The sequence below is a fragment of the Sinohyriopsis cumingii genome, unplaced genomic scaffold, assembly GCF_028554795.1.
Source record: "Sinohyriopsis cumingii isolate HCF-2022 unplaced genomic scaffold, ASM2855479v2 utg000066l, whole genome shotgun sequence".
In the NCBI taxonomy this organism is placed as follows: Eukaryota; Metazoa; Mollusca; class Bivalvia; order Unionida; family Unionidae; genus Sinohyriopsis; species Sinohyriopsis cumingii.
Window position 1 is genome coordinate 84754 of NW_028315866.1, and position 15217 is coordinate 99970.

Genomic DNA, 15217 nt, shown 5'->3' on the forward strand with positions numbered 1-15217 from the left:
TGGGAGAAAGAAGTTCTACTCCGTATTCACCGAGCTTCATACTTATATCATCATCTGTGATGTATGCTGGTAAATGAAGAATTGACACAATAATAGTGTCTGAATATAAAAGAGTACAATCAAAGTGTTCACTTCCAATATCAATTCCACACAAGGTATTATATGCTACTTCCTTACTCGGTAGTGTGACCTCATACAAATTTGCACCTTTGGGCACAACTGCATAGACCGACATATCTCCGGTTAATTCTTCTACACTTCTAACAATATCACTTGCCTTTATTTTCTTCACATCCTTTACATCAATCACCACGGTACATTCTTTCCCAAAACGACGAGAAGCTCCTGTCTGTCTATCGATGTTACTCGACATGCCATTCTTATTGTTAGCTATTCCACTGGTGTCATTAGAGTGTGAGTCAGCTCCTTGTGCTGCACGTGCAGCACGACCAGGCTTTGTATTCATTGTCACAGAAAAAAATTTTTTGTGTGGTGGATAAAGTTATCCACACACTCAAAATATATCTCACTTATATATGAATGCGATCAAACAAATCTTATCAACGTACCTGTAACAAATTAAAACAGCAAAAATGTCTATTAAAGGAAAAAAACTTGAAAATTCACGGAGCGATCATCAAACGTGTTTTCCTTCTGATGTCATAACTGGAAGTCTCTATTTTAGAGTCATAAAAGATACTGCTCTATGACAAAAGAACAGTTTGTCAGAAGTGGGATTCGAACCCACGCCGGGAAGACCCGACTGCGACCTGAACGCAGCGCCTTAGACCGCTCGGCCATCCTGACATATGCATTGCAAAGATCCGAGTGCACATAGAGAGACTGAAGGGCGTATAGGTCAGCATACTGAATAGGACTCGTTGAGGCCTAGAATCATCGACTAATTGAATAAATAGTAAGATTTTGTAACAACAAAGATTTTGTAACAGCACAGGATAATCTCCCATCATCTATATTTTTATCTTTGTACTTGTATATTGTTCCTCTAATAATGATAACATTAACTACAAAGTTATTAATGTTTTCCTTGCAGAGAAGTCGATGAGGGAGGGATTCTACTGTAATTTGAATGCATCATCTTAGACCGCTTGTCCATCCTGATCTATCCATTAGTTTTCTGCACCTTATCTCTTAGAAATACAGTGGAAAGGATACATTAAATGATAGAGACAAATGCAAATGTTAAGTAATAGAGAACAATTGAAATATGAAGGAACAGTGAAAACCTCCAATGTAACAGGTAAGCGTTATTGAACAATGTTATATTATGTATGCATACATCCATAGAGAGAGAGAGAGAGAGAGAGAGAGAGAGAGAGAGATGGTGTGTGTGTGTGTGTGGGGGGGGGGAAGGGTAGGTGGACGTATATAATTAGACAGGCAGTGGATAGATGGGCATCTTGTTTGTGAATCGCGGGAATATAGCGCCAGCGGGTACTTATATAAAAATGACAATTTCTCATTAACATACAAGAGATAAACTTCTCCTCTCGATAATACCTTGTGCTTATTATAACTGTTTGAGCATAAAGAATAAAAAGGTAACCTTTTTGGGACTCGAATGAATGTGAGTGAAACACTCATGCAGGTAGTATCGCTTTCCCGTCTGTAGATATCCGTGAGATTTGTATGTGTGTGTGTGTCTATATGTGTGTGTGTGTGTGTGTGTGTGTGAGAGAGAGAGAGAGAGAGAGAGAGAGAGAGAGAGAGAGAGAGAGAGAGAGAGGATAACAAGTTAATACATTTGAAGGGCCAGAAAAGCATATTTAACTAAAACAGCTGTTATATGCCAGCATACATGAACGCTGTAAGATTGATGTTTTCTATTTTAGAGTCATAAGAGATACTGCTCTATGACAAAAGAACAGTTTGTCAGAAGTGGGATTCGAACCCACGCCGGGAAGACCCGACTGCGACCTGAACGCATCGCCTTTTTTTTTTTTTTTCTTTCTTTATTCAAAAACGCTTTGTACAGTATAAAAGTTAAAAATATACAGTCAGTATGTACATAGTAGTTTGTAATGCTATATTACAAAATAATGGTTCTACAATAGTATTTTGTAATGCTATATTACAAAACAATGATTCTACAATAGTATTTTGTTAAGCTATATTACAGAACAATGATTCTAAAATTTTATTGTGTAATGTTATAGTACAAAACAATGATTCTACAATGTAATAAACACTTTATCCTCTTCTATTCTCATTAAAGGATTATCTTTTACAAAATACTTCGTAATCAAAGTCTGATTTTTGTCTTTGTAATGTTGATACGCATATAATATATATTTTCTAGTCAAATATTGGAACAATCTTTCGATGTCTATTTGTTTCCCTAATAAAGACATAATGTTTCTTCTTTTGTAAATGCACAATCGAGCAATGCTCAGAATGTAGTTCAAAAAATAACTATTTACTGATTTTGTTTCTTTGTTATATCCTATCATGAGCATTTGTTCAAGAGAAGTGCTATTGAGAACACCAACTCTACAATTTTTAAAAAGAATCTCAACTATATATACAATATAATTCTTAAAAGAGCTTAATTCAGGACATTTCAAAAACATGTGAAATAAATCCTCTGTTTCCAACTGGCACACTGGACATGAGTCATTATCAATTTTGCCATAGTATTTTAGTCTCTCTTTTGTAAATATTCGATTGTGCATTATTCTATAATCCAAATCTATACAATCTGGGGTCTTGAAAGGTAGGTGTATCAATTTCCAGTATTTATGCTTTTCCAAACTAAATATCTTACTCCAAAAGGAAACAGAAGCTGGTTCTTGAAAAATCAACGTACATAAAAGCTTGTAAAATAGTTGTGTTGTACATAAACAGAGGTCATATAATTTTGTATCAACTCTGAGAAACATATTATTTCTCCCATTGGTTACAGTGGGTTTTGACTCTGTTGCAACAATATTTCTCCAGCCTAATGGTATACTTTCTATTATGCAATTATAGTCTTTTTTTATCTTATCTGTTTTGATCTCAGAATTTGATTTGTATATCATTTCTGGAATAGCTCTATAAGGTAGTATTCCAGGTACAAATTCATATGTAATATCCTGAACACGAACAATTCCTGCTTCTATAAATTCTGCGAAAAACAACGTTTTACCAGCACATGTAATATTAGGATTTAAAAAGAGAGGTTGTTCAAAAACATTCCTCACATCAATATTTGTATCGATATTATTTCTAAGTTTTTCCCATGCATGAAACATTCCTCTGTAAAATATAGGTAGGGTATTCAATTGTTGCTTATTTAAAGACATGAGAAACAACTCTTTGGTCAACCTCATGTTCAGGACAGTAGATAAAAAGTGATCAAAGGTATTTTTCCACATAGCATGGCAATTCACATCAAAGTATCTTTTTAAAAATTTTAGTCTGAATGCATACATTTTCATCTTTATATCAGTTAACTGTAGTCCGCCATTTCGCTTATCACCAATTATTGTATAATAGTGAACCAAATGGGACTTTCCTGACCAGATAAATCTGAGAAATAATTGCTTCAATTCATCAGCAATCATATCAGGAAGAGGCTGAACTGACACTATGTACAATACTCTAGAAACTAATAAGTTATTAACAACTGTTACTTTTCCTTGTATTGTCAAATATCTCTGTGACCACAGTTGCAATAAGTTTTTAATTTTAGACAATCTATCATTCCAGTTCAGTTGCTCACATAACTTTGCACATTTTCCCACATAAGCTCCCAAAATTAAGATGACTTGATCACACATTTGAATTTGTAATTGTTTGCAATAATCATCAGTAAGTTTACCAGATCCAATACACAGAAGTTCTGTCTTTTCCTTGTTCACCTTTGCACCAGATCCTTTACAATACAAGTCAAGTACATTAAAAGATTGATTAATGGATTGTGTGTCCGCTAATGTCAAGGTTGTATCATCTGCATGTTGAAAAACTTTACTTGTATTACTAGACAGTGGGAGTGGAATACCTTTGATAGTGGGATTTGCTTTGATAGCGAGTCCTAAGGGTTCTGCTGCTAATACATATAACATTGCTGATATAGGACAACCTTGTCTGACTGAATTTTTAATTAAAAAGGGTTTCGTTAGATGACCATTGCATTTAACACTACTTTTAATTTCATTATAAAATATCTTTATCCACTGAATAAAATTGTCACCAAAACCGAACTTTCGTAACACAGAAATCAAATATGAGTGGCAAACTCTGTCAAACGCTTTTTCTTGATCAATTTTTAAGATATATCCCTCAAGATTGTCTCTCTCAACCATATCTATAATATCTCTTACAGTGACTATAGTATCAGCAATATCTCTCCCAACTATACAACATGTCTGAGTTTGAGAAATAATTTTGGGTAATACCATTTTTAAACGTGTAGACAAAATCCTTGCCAAAATTTTATAATCTACATTAAGTAAACTGATAGGACGCCAATTTTGCAATCTTCTATTATCCCCCTTATTTTTATAAATAAGTGATATAACCCCAAATCTCATTGATCTCGACATAATATTGTCATTCTTAACACTCTGAAAGATGTGCAACAGAATATCATATATACAATCATAAAATTTACAATACCACTCTACTGTCAATCCGTCCGGGCCGGGGCTTTTATTTTTAGCCATCCCTTTTATAGCTGTATGTATTTCATCAACTGTTATTATGGCATCACACATATCTTTATCCTCATCAGATACAGAACAGTTTACAAAATTTAAAAGTGAATCAGTACAATTATCATCAACAGTTACCGAAGAATATAAATGACTATAAAACTGATGTATTTCATCTAAGATTCCGCTTGTATTTGAAATAATTACACCATCATCATCAATCAATTCATTGATTACATTTTTGTTGTGTCGATATTTCTCAAGATTTAGAAAATATTTAGTATTTCTATCGCTTTCAATTGCCCATTTGGCCTTAGATCTCAATATAGCACCCCCGACAAAAATCAGTTTCATAGTCACTTAGCTGATGTTTTAGTTCTTCATATTTGTTAATGTCATATGGTTCTTTATTTGCGACTTTTTCTGAAAATGATTTTAATTTATTTTGCAATGTAAAGTATTCTTGTAATCTTTCCTTATTTCTTCTTGTACAGTATACTTGGGAAAATTTTTTAATTTTGTATTTTACATTATCCCACCAAATGAGTGGTTCACTGAAATACATTTCGTCAGTTTTTCCCTCGGTAAGAATTGATTTCACTCTTTGTACATATTTTTCCTCAAAAAGAACATTGTTATTTAATATCCATAATCCGGGCCCTGTTTCCACTTTGCAGGTATTTAGTTTAAGGTATACAAAAGAATGATCACTAAAGGATGTATCTGCATAATAAATATTTTGCACATTGGAGTGCAATTTTGAGGAAATCAAAAAATAATCTATTCTACTCTGCTTCATTTCGCCTAGTACAACTTGTTTTCTGGAGAAACTACGAGTACTAGGATTTCGTGATCTCCATAAATCGGTAATATTCCTATCATGAATAATTTTATAAAGTTCACGCATTGCTACATCATCAATATGTAAGGCTTTGTTATGTCGATCAATACCTGCTAAAGTTGTATTAAAATCACCAGCCAGGATAGTGCTATCACTAGTACTGTTATGTAAATATGTATTTAGCTTCATGAAAAAGTTAAACTTTTCCTTCACAACATTTGGAGCATAAATATTGATTAAATCAATCACTTTATCATCCATAGCTATTTTAAGATGTAAAATCCTACCCTTTTCAATCATTTCTTGTGTCACCTGATTTCTCAATTCTCTCACTACTAAAACAGCAACACCTGCCCTCCTAATGTCAGCATTACTATAAAATATGTCACCAGTCCAAATCTCATTTTCTCTAATACTTTCAACAAACTCATCATCCCAAAAGGTTTCTTGCAATAATAAAATATGGCCTCTTTTCTCTTTAAATATTTCTAAAACAGACTTTAGTTTATTCAAATTACGCAAGCCATTTACATTTAGAGATACAATATTTAAAGCCATGATTATGATGAGTGTATTGAAAGTATTAAAAAATGTTGAGTGTTTGATCATTTCTTCATAGGTGTTCGTCGCATGCTATTCATCTTCATATTAGGTACTGGATTAAACCTTCTCCTTCTCCTTTGTACTACTTTGAAATTTTCGATATTAGTACCGTTTTCTTGACATGTACGTGATTCGTTTGATCTTTCAACAACGTCTGCAGCCATCTTCCTGTCATCATCTGAATCTGTCCCCGATCCATCTCCAATTGTATGATTGTTGTTTACTTCCTCAGATTCTATTTCTACATTGGTCATATCAACTCCAATTCTTTCTTTTTCTTCCCCACTTTCTCCACTCTCATTATCTTTTTTTGCATTCTCAATTTCTTCTTTATCATCTTCGTCACTCTGTAACTCCAATATGTCTTCCCTCATATCATCATCAACTTGCGAATGAATGCCTGTAATGGCCTCTCTGTAACACATACATGTTTGCGCCTCTTTGTGGCATTTGTCGCATATCCTGCATGTACACATAAGAGGAAAACTTCCACAACTTTCACATCTTTGCCTTGTGCAATTTTTTGCTACATGGCCTTGCTCCCCACACTTGTAGCATACAAAATCAGGGCAGTCTTTTATAACATGTCCCGGATCAAGACATCTAGAACATACCTTAACTTGATTATTGTGTAATACTCTAAAGTATTGTTGACCATTGACAGTCTGAAATTTCAGACTGTAAGGCAAGGATTTTACCTGCTGTGGAAATTTACATTTGACATAACGAGTCCCATCAGCCACACTAGTTCCAGGATAATATCTGCGTTGAATGGGAGAAAGAAGTTCTACTCCGTATTCACCGAGCTTCATACTTATATCATCATCTGTGATGTATGCTGGTAAATGAAGAATTGACACAATAATAGTGTCTGAATATAAAAGAGTACAATCAAAGTGTTCACTTCCAATATCAATTCCACACAAGGTATTATATGCTACTTCCTTACTCGGTAGTGTGACCTCATACAAATTTGCACCTTTGGGCACAACTGCATAGACCGACATATCTCCGGTTAATTCTTCTACACTTCTAACAATATCACTTGCCTTTATTTTCTTCACATCCTTTACATCAATCACCACGGTACATTCTTTCCCAAAACGACGAGAAGCTCCTGTCTGTCTATCGATGTTACTCGACATGCCATTCTTATTGTTAGCTATTCCACTGGTGTCATTAGAGTGTGAGTCAGCTCCTTGTGCTGCACGTGCAGCACGACCAGGCTTTGTATTCATTGTCACAGAAAAAAATTTTTTGTGTGGTGGATAAAGTTATCCACACACTCAAAATATATCTCACTTATATATGAATGCGATCAAACAAATCTTATCAACGTACCTGTAACAAATTAAAACAGCAAAAATGTCTATTAAAGGAAAAAAACTTGAAAATTCACGGAGCGATCATCAAACGTGTTTTCCTTCTGATGTCATAACCGGAAGTCTCTATTTTAGAGTCATAAAAGATACTGCTCTATGACAAAAGAACAGTTTGTCAGAAGTGGGATTCGAACCCACGCCGGGAAGACCCGACTGCGACCTGAACGCAGCGCCTTAGACCGCTCGGCCATCCTGACATATGCATTGCAAAGATCCGAGTGCACATAGAGAGACTGAAGGGCGTATAGGTCAGCATACTGAATAGGACTCGTTGAGGCCTAGAATCATCGACTAATTGAATAAATAGTAAGATTTTGTAACAACAAAGATTTTGTAACAGCACAGGATAATCTCCCATCATCTATATTTTTATCTTTGTACTTGTATATTGTGCCTCTAATAATGATAACATTAACTACAAAGTTATTAATGTTTTCCTTGCAGAGAAGTCGATGAGGGAGGGATTCTACTGTAATTTGAATGCATCATCTTAGACCGCTTGTCCATCCTGATCTATCCATTAGTTTTCTGCACCTTATCTCTTAGAAATACAGTGGAAAGGATACATTAAATGATAGAGACAAATGCAAATGTTAAGTAATAGAGAACAATTGAAATATGAAGGAACAGTGAAAACCTCCAATGTAACAGGTAAGCGTTATTGAACAATGTTATATTATGTATGCATACATCCATAGAGAGAGAGAGAGAGAGAGAGAGAGAGAGAGATGGTGTGTGTGTGTGTGTGGGGGGGGGGAAGGGTAGGTGGACGTATATAATTAGACAGGCAGTGGATAGATGGGCATCTTGTTTGTGAATCGCGGGAATATAGCGCCAGCGGGTACTTATATAAAAATGACAATTTCTCATTAACATACAAGAGATAAACTTCTCCTCTCGATAATACCTTGTGCTTATTATAACTGTTTGAGCATAAAGAATAAAAAGGTAACCTTTTTGGGACTCGAATGAATGTGAGTGAAACACTCATGCAGGTAGTATCGCTTTCCCGTCTGTAGATATCCGTGAGATTTGTATGTGTGTGTGTGTCTATATGTGTGTGTGTGTGTGTGTGTGTGTGTGAGAGAGAGAGAGAGAGAGAGAGAGAGAGAGAGAGAGAGAGAGAGAGGATAACAAGTTAATACATTTGAAGGGCCAGAAAAGCATATTTAACTAAAACAGCTGTTATATGCCAGCATACATGAACGCTGTAAGATTGATGTTTTCTATTTTAGAGTCATAAGAGATACTGCTCTATGACAAAAGAACAGTTTGTCAGAAGTGGGATTCGAACCCACGCCGGGAAGACCCGACTGCGACCTGAACGCATCGCCTTTTTTTTTTTTTTTCTTTCTTTATTCAAAAACGCTTTGTACAGTATAAAAGTTAAAAATATACAGTCAGTATGTACATAGTAGTTTGTAATGCTATATTACAAAATAATGGTTCTACAATAGTATTTTGTAATGCTATATTACAAAACAATGATTCTACAATAGTATTTTGTTAAGCTATATTACAGAACAATGATTCTAAAATTTTATTGTGTAATGTTATAGTACAAAACAATGATTCTACAATGTAATAAACACTTTATCCTCTTCTATTCTCATTAAAGGATTATCTTTTACAAAATACTTCGTAATCAAAGTCTGATTTTTGTCTTTGTAATGTTGATACGCATATAATATATATTTTCTAGTCAAATATTGGAACAATCTTTCGATGTCTATTTGTTTCCCTAATAAAGACATAATGTTTCTTCTTTTGTAAATGCACAATCGAGCAATGCTCAGAATGTAGTTCAAAAAATAACTATTTACTGATTTTGTTTCTTTGTTATATCCTATCATGAGCATTTGTTCAAGAGAAGTGCTATTGAGAACACCAACTCTACAATTTTTAAAAAGAATCTCAACTATATATACAATATAATTCTTAAAAGAGCTTAATTCAGGACATTTCAAAAACATGTGAAATAAATCCTCTGTTTCCAACTGGCACACTGGACATGAGTCATTATCAATTTTGCCATAGTATTTTAGTCTCTCTTTTGTAAATATTCGATTGTGCATTATTCTATAATCCAAATCTATACAATCTGGGGTCTTGAAAGGTAGGTGTATCAATTTCCAGTATTTATGCTTTTCCAAACTAAATATCTTACTCCAAAAGGAAACAGAAGCTGGTTCTTGAAAAATCAACGTACATAAAAGCTTGTAAAATAGTTGTGTTGTACATAAACAGAGGTCATATAATTTTGTATCAACTCTGAGAAACATATTATTTCTCCCATTGGTTACAGTGGGTTTTGACTCTGTTGCAACAATATTTCTCCAGCCTAATGGTATACTTTCTATTATGCAATTATAGTCTTTTTTTATCTTATCTGTTTTGATCTCAGAATTTGATTTGTATATCATTTCTGGAATAGCTCTATAAGGTAGTATTCCAGGTACAAATTCATATGTAATATCCTGAACACGAACAATTCCTGCTTCTATAAATTCTGCGAAAAACAACGTTTTACCAGCACATGTAATATTAGGATTTAAAAAGAGAGGTTGTTCAAAAACATTCCTCACATCAATATTTGTATCGATATTATTTCTAAGTTTTTCCCATGCATGAAACATTCCTCTGTAAAATATAGGTAGGGTATTCAATTGTTGCTTATTTAAAGACATGAGAAACAACTCTTTGGTCAACCTCATGTTCAGGACAGTAGATAAAAAGTGATCAAAGGTATTTTTCCACATAGCATGGCAATTCACATCAAAGTATCTTTTTAAAAATTTTAGTCTGAATGCATACATTTTCATCTTTATATCAGTTAACTGTAGTCCGCCATTTCGCTTATCACCAATTATTGTATAATAGTGAACCAAATGGGACTTTCCTGACCAGATAAATCTGAGAAATAATTGCTTCAATTCATCAGCAATCATATCAGGAAGAGGCTGAACTGACACTATGTACAATACTCTAGAAACTAATAAGTTATTAACAACTGTTACTTTTCCTTGTATTGTCAAATATCTCTGTGACCACAGTTGCAATAAGTTTTTAATTTTAGACAATCTATCATTCCAGTTCAGTTGCTCACATAACTTTGCACATTTTCCCACATAAGCTCCCAAAATTAAGATGACTTGATCACACATTTGAATTTGTAATTGTTTGCAATAATCATCAGTAAGTTTACCAGATCCAATACACAGAAGTTCTGTCTTTTCCTTGTTCACCTTTGCACCAGATCCTTTACAATACAAGTCAAGTACATTAAAAGATTGATTAATGGATTGTGTGTCCGCTAATGTCAAGGTTGTATCATCTGCATGTTGAAAAACTTTACTTGTATTACTAGACAGTGGGAGTGGAATACCTTTGATAGTGGGATTTGCTTTGATAGCGAGTCCTAAGGGTTCTGCTGCTAATACATATAACATTGCTGATATAGGACAACCTTGTCTGACTGAATTTTTAATTAAAAAGGGTTTCGTTAGATGACCATTGCATTTAACACTACTTTTAATTTCATTATAAAATATCTTTATCCACTGAATAAAATTGTCACCAAAACCGAACTTTCGTAACACAGAAATCAAATATGAGTGGCAAACTCTGTCAAACGCTTTTTCTTGATCAATTTTTAAGATATATCCCTCAAGATTGTCTCTCTCAACCATATCTATAATATCTCTTACAGTGACTATAGTATCAGCAATATCTCTCCCAACTATACAACATGTCTGAGTTTGAGAAATAATTTTGGGTAATACCATTTTTAAACGTGTAGACAAAATCCTTGCCAAAATTTTATAATCTACATTAAGTAAACTGATAGGACGCCAATTTTGCAATCTTCTATTATCCCCCTTATTTTTATAAATAAGTGATATAACCCCAAATCTCATTGATCTCGACATAATATTGTCATTCTTAACACTCTGAAAGATGTGCAACAGAATATCATATATACAATCATAAAATTTACAATACCACTCTACTGTCAATCCGTCCGGGCCGGGGCTTTTATTTTTAGCCATCCCTTTTATAGCTGTATGTATTTCATCAACTGTTATTATGGCATCACACATATCTTTATCCTCATCAGATACAGAACAGTTTACAAAATTTAAAAGTGAATCAGTACAATTATCATCAACAGTTACCGAAGAATATAAATGACTATAAAACTGATGTATTTCATCTAAGATTCCGCTTGTATTTGAAATAATTACACCATCATCATCAATCAATTCATTGATTACATTTTTGTTGTGTCGATATTTCTCAAGATTTAGAAAATATTTAGTATTTCTATCGCTTTCAATTGCCCATTTGGCCTTAGATCTCAATATAGCACCCCCGACAAAAATCAGTTTCATAGTCACTTAGCTGATGTTTTAGTTCTTCATATTTGTTAATGTCATATGGTTCTTTATTTGCGACTTTTTCTGAAAATGATTTTAATTTATTTTGCAATGTAAAGTATTCTTGTAATCTTTCCTTATTTCTTCTTGTACAGTATACTTGGGAAAATTTTTTAATTTTGTATTTTACATTATCCCACCAAATGAGTGGTTCACTGAAATACATTTCGTCAGTTTTTCCCTCGGTAAGAATTGATTTCACTCTTTGTACATATTTTTCCTCAAAAAGAACATTGTTATTTAATATCCATAATCCGGGCCCTGTTTCCACTTTGCAGGTATTTAGTTTAAGGTATACAAAAGAATGATCACTAAAGGATGTATCTGCATAATAAATATTTTGCACATTGGAGTGCAATTTTGAGGAAATCAAAAAATAATCTATTCTACTCTGCTTCATTTCGCCTAGTACAACTTGTTTTCTGGAGAAACTACGAGTACTAGGATTTCGTGATCTCCATAAATCGGTAATATTCCTATCATGAATAATTTTATAAAGTTCACGCATTGCTACATCATCAATATGTAAGGCTTTGTTATGTCGATCAATACCTGCTAAAGTTGTATTAAAATCACCAGCCAGGATAGTGCTATCACTAGTACTGTTATGTAAATATGTATTTAGCTTCATGAAAAAGTTAAACTTTTCCTTCACAACATTTGGAGCATAAATATTGATTAAATCAATCACTTTATCATCCATAGCTATTTTAAGATGTAAAATCCTACCCTTTTCAATCATTTCTTGTGTCACCTGATTTCTCAATTCTCTCACTACTAAAACAGCAACACCTGCCCTCCTAATGTCAGCATTACTATAAAATATGTCACCAGTCCAAATCTCATTTTCTCTAATACTTTCAACAAACTCATCATCCCAAAAGGTTTCTTGCAATAATAAAATATGGCCTCTTTTCTCTTTAAATATTTCTAAAACAGACTTTAGTTTATTCAAATTACGCAAGCCATTTACATTTAGAGATACAATATTTAAAGCCATGATTATGATGAGTGTATTGAAAGTATTAAAAAATGTTGAGTGTTTGATCATTTCTTCATAGGTGTTCGTCGCATGCTATTCATCTTCATATTAGGTACTGGATTAAACCTTCTCCTTCTCCTTTGTACTACTTTGAAATTTTCGATATTAGTACCGTTTTCTTGACATGTACGTGATTCGTTTGATCTTTCAACAACGTCTGCAGCCATCTTCCTGTCATCATCTGAATCTGTCCCCGATCCATCTCCAATTGTATGATTGTTGTTTACTTCCTCAGATTCTATTTCTACATTGGTCATATCAACTCCAATTCTTTCTTTTTCTTCCCCACTTTCTCCACTCTCATTATCTTTTTTTGCATTCTCAATTTCTTCTTTATCATCTTCGTCACTCTGTAACTCCAATATGTCTTCCCTCATATCATCATCAACTTGCGAATGAATGCCTGTAATGGCCTCTCTGTAACACATACATGTTTGCGCCTCTTTGTGGCATTTGTCGCATATCCTGCATGTACACATAAGAGGAAAACTTCCACAACTTTCACATCTTTGCCTTGTGCAATTTTTTGCTACATGGCCTTGCTCCCCACACTTGTAGCATACAAAATCAGGGCAGTCTTTTATAACATGTCCCGGATCAAGACATCTAGAACATACCTTAACTTGATTATTGTGTAATACTCTAAAGTATTGTTGACCATTGACAGTCTGAAATTTCAGACTGTAAGGCAAGGATTTTACCTGCTGTGGAAATTTACATTTGACATAACGAGTCCCATCAGCCACACTAGTTCCAGGATAATATCTGCGTTGAATGGGAGAAAGAAGTTCTACTCCGTATTCACCGAGCTTCATACTTATATCATCATCTGTGATGTATGCTGGTAAATGAAGAATTGACACAATAATAGTGTCTGAATATAAAAGAGTACAATCAAAGTGTTCACTTCCAATATCAATTCCACACAAGGTATTATATGCTACTTCCTTACTCGGTAGTGTGACCTCATACAAATTTGCACCTTTGGGCACAACTGCATAGACCGACATATCTCCGGTTAATTCTTCTACACTTCTAACAATATCACTTGCCTTTATTTTCTTCACATCCTTTACATCAATCACCACGGTACATTCTTTCCCAAAACGACGAGAAGCTCCTGTCTGTCTATCGATGTTACTCGACATGCCATTCTTATTGTTAGCTATTCCACTGGTGTCATTAGAGTGTGAGTCAGCTCCTTGTGCTGCACGTGCAGCACGACCAGGCTTTGTATTCATTGTCACAGAAAAAAATTTTTTGTGTGGTGGATAAAGTTATCCACACACTCAAAATATATCTCACTTATATATGAATGCGATCAAACAAATCTTATCAACGTACCTGTAACAAATTAAAACAGCAAAAATGTCTATTAAAGGAAAAAAACTTGAAAATTCACGGAGCGATCATCAAACGTGTTTTCCTTCTGATGTCATAACCGGAAGTCTCTATTTTAGAGTCATAAAAGATACTGCTCTATGACAAAAGAACAGTTTGTCAGAAGTGGGATTCGAACCCACGCCGGGAAGACCCGACTGCGACCTGAACGCAGCGCCTTAGACCGCTCGGCCATCCTGACATATGCATTGCAAAGATCCGAGTGCACATAGAGAGACTGAAGGGCGTATAGGTCAGCATACTGAATAGGACTCGTTGAGGCCTAGAATCATCGACTAATTGAATAAATAGTAAGATTTTGTAACAACAAAGATTTTGTAACAGCACAGGATAATCTCCCATCATCTATATTTTTATCTTTGTACTTGTATATTGTTCCTCTAATAATGATAACATTAACTACAAAGTTATTAATGTTTTCCTTGCAGAGAAGTCGATGAGGGAGGGATTCTACTGTAATTTGAATGCATCATCTTAGACCGCTTGTCCATCCTGATCTATCCATTAGTTTTCTGCACCTTATCTCTTAGAAATACAGTGGAAAGGATACATTAAATGATAGAGACAAATGCAAATGTTAAGTAATAGAGAACAATTGAAATATGAAGGAACAGTGAAAACCTCCAATGTAACAGGTAAGCGTTATTGAACAATGTTATATTATGTATGCATACATCCATAGAGAGAGAGAGAGAGAGAGAGAGAGAGAGAGATGGTGTGTGTGTGTGTGTGGGGGGGGGGAAGGGTAGGTGGACGTATATAATTAGACAGGCAGTGGATAGATGGGCATCTTGTTTGTGAATCGCGGGAATATAGCGCCAGCGGGTACTTATATAAAAATGACAATTTCTCATTAA

General features: G+C 34.3%; 3 non-coding genes across 3 annotated transcripts; all 3 read right to left on the minus strand.

Annotated features, from left to right (window-relative positions):
• Positions 1-723: 723 nt before the first annotated feature.
• Trnal-cag (transfer RNA leucine (anticodon CAG)) lies at positions 724-807 on the minus strand. The gene has a single exon. It is a non-coding gene; the product is annotated as a tRNA-Leu (tRNA).
• Positions 808-7594: 6787 nt separating this feature from the next.
• Positions 7595-7678, minus strand: Trnal-cag (transfer RNA leucine (anticodon CAG)). Its single transcript has one exon. It is a non-coding gene; the product is annotated as a tRNA-Leu (tRNA).
• A 6779-nt stretch (positions 7679-14457) lies between these two features.
• Positions 14458-14541, minus strand: Trnal-cag (transfer RNA leucine (anticodon CAG)). Its single transcript has one exon. It is a non-coding gene; the product is annotated as a tRNA-Leu (tRNA).
• Between the last annotated feature and the right edge of the window lie 676 nt (positions 14542-15217).